General features: G+C 48.7%; 2 non-coding genes across 2 annotated transcripts; both read right to left on the bottom strand.

Annotated features, from left to right (window-relative positions):
- Positions 1–232: 232 nt before the first annotated feature.
- On the bottom strand, positions 233–365 carry LOC120389468. Its single transcript, XR_005590943.1, has one exon. It is a non-coding gene; the product is annotated as a small nucleolar RNA SNORA44 (small nucleolar RNA).
- An 853-nt stretch (positions 366–1218) lies between these two features.
- LOC120389466 lies at positions 1219–1363 on the bottom strand. Its single transcript, XR_005590940.1, has one exon. It is a non-coding gene; the product is annotated as a small nucleolar RNA SNORA16B/SNORA16A family (small nucleolar RNA).
- Between the last annotated feature and the right edge of the window lie 1168 nt (positions 1364–2531).

Genomic DNA, 2531 nt, shown 5'->3' with positions numbered 1-2531 from the left:
TTGCACAACAGCTGCTGTGTGCCCACTTCATTCCATCCAGCAGGTGAGAGATCTCAGCAACTGTCCGGGTTCTGAAGGCAATCTGCAGACCGGCCCTAGGAAACAGATTTGCACCACCATCCTTACAGCCAGTGAAGAACAGGGCTGCATGCCACAGAACTAGGAACTCATGCAACTAAGGGCCTCTAAACAAAAGCACTCCATCAAAGAAGCTAATGCCCCACAAGTGAAAGCTTATAGGAGAGGCGAGTGACAGCCATTGGCACACAGGGCTTAGCTGCCAAAGTCTCTCCTCCTTGTTCTTGCATGTAGTTGGAGATCCTGTGGCTATTTCACTGAGCCACAGCTCTTGGTTTTACATGCACTGCAAATGCTCAGCACTGATGAGGCTCATTACAGCTGCTGGAGGGTTATGGGGAGATTAGAGGACAGGTAATGTGGGAAAGGCAGTGGACAAAGCACTGGACTGAGACTCAGAAGACTTGGGTTCTATTCCCACCACAGGCCAAGCTTGGGCAAGTTCCTGCCACTGTTTGTGCCAGTTTCCATATCTGTAAAACGGGGATAACACCAACTTTTATCCTGAAGGTGAGAGACAGAGAAATGGTCACCAGAACATGAGCTAGTTGCAAACCACAGCAAGTGGTTTCCATCCCATTTAGTATTTTGCCTTCAATCCACCCCCAACCTGGCTGCTCTGCAACAGATGGTTGCTCCTACTCAGCCAATAACCAGCACCATAAGCAGAGCAACATCTTGCACTCACCTGCCGGACTCCGCCGCAGTCTCCAGGACAGGGGCACCAGCTCCTCACCTGAAGAGGGAGGGGAAAAAAAAAAAAAAAAGCAAACAGCCCATTAGCCCACCACAATCTCAGTCTTATGGACACTAAGTGCGACTGGAACAGGAAGGAAGCAAAGCAAAGCATGGTTATGGCATATCCCTCTCTGGTCCCCTTTCAGAAAGCACACCTGATAACCACATGGCATTCAACAGCTGTTTCTCTTCCAGAGGATGGGGCCCAACCATTGCAGGCTGAATCTAGGAACAAGTTTTATGATTGCCACAGGCTTCTAGAACCGCCCCCTTCCCAACAACAGGAAAGCCTGAAAATAAACAGTCCTCAAGACAGTCCTACAAGTCTGTATGTAGACAGAGGCCCTTCTCCCATCCCTAGACACCTCCGGGTCTGGCAAAGCCTGTGCAGACACTCCTAGCACATGTATTTTCCTGAAATGTTGCTGGACAGTTACAATGGAACAAAACTGAACAGCGACCGTCAAGGAAAACAGGTCACTTTTGGCTCCTTTTTGACCACGTCAGCTACACAAGAGAGACAGACGCAGCTTCGATAGGGCCGTGGGAATGTCCGAGGGCTTCCGGGGGAAGGCAAAGCATGGCCAATTATTGTTGGCTTCCTTAACCACCCTGCTCAGTTTACCTGCTGACCCAAGAGATGCACCCTCACCCCCCAGCAGGGTGTACAGCAAGACACTTACCCTGTGGGGAAAGCAAGTGAACAATGCCAGGCTCATGTCTGAATGGTTCCAGCATCTCAAGGCTCTGTCCCAGCCCATGCACAGATACCAGGTGAGATCTGGAAGAAAGGAATGGCAGGATCAGCAAGGATAAAAATTGATCTCTAGTAAATAATCCATCTATCATTCACCATTTTCTAACATACAAAAAATGTAAATTAATGATAACTTAGTATTAAACGACATAATTGCTTCAATACAGGTGTATAGTTACTCTCCTAGGTAGCAAAAAGATGTGCCAAATCTAGTGTAAAGGCTCCATTTAGTTTTAGATCAACCCCATGAGCCTGTGCCTCTCTTTAGAAATGTAACTGAAGTACAAATGGAAAAAAGATTATTAAAATCAGTGATTTAAATTGAGGCTTTAATGGGGGCAAGGGGAATCGCTTCTCCATTTTAATGGACCCTCCTCTTCTCTTGCCCCCCCCCAAGTCTTTCCTGAAAGGCTAAAATACAGACCTGTCTCCATATAAGCCTGTCTAACCTAAACACAGATTTTAATCCACTTCCCTATGCCAGCTTCCCTCACTCTCCACATTGCAGGGACCTAAGTCCAGCCTGGGGCCTCCATATCAGTAATGCTTGGTGGTTAAACTCAGGAGGAGTTAAATGCTGCATCAGAGCTAGTTAACAATTTGGCATTAGCCAAAGCTGATGGGGCCCAGCTCTGCTGACATCACAGTAAAGCCACCGAGTGCAGAATCGGGCCCTGTATCATTGCCATGCGCAAAACCCACCCACCTAGTGAAACACCTTACTCACTACCACCCCCTTTCCCACTCCGCCAAACACCGGAAAGGCGCTTCTGGACAAACACAGGCCTCTGCCTATTTGCAGAAACACACAGCTTCCTGCAACGCTGCATTCCTGGGCACAAAACCACCCCTACTGCTGGGCATCAGCCTTTGCAAACAGGCTGTTTGTCTGATCAGCTGCCTCATCCGCAGGCTAGTGGGGCTGGACCCCAGGGCAGGGTTACTTCCTGCCCTACCT

The sequence above is a fragment of the Mauremys reevesii genome, linkage group 23, assembly GCF_016161935.1.
Source record: "Mauremys reevesii isolate NIE-2019 linkage group 23, ASM1616193v1, whole genome shotgun sequence".
In the NCBI taxonomy this organism is placed as follows: domain Eukaryota; kingdom Metazoa; phylum Chordata; order Testudines; family Geoemydidae; genus Mauremys; species Mauremys reevesii.
The sequence above is the reverse complement of the archived record's forward strand: the minus strand, read 5'-3'. Positions and strand labels throughout refer to the sequence as shown.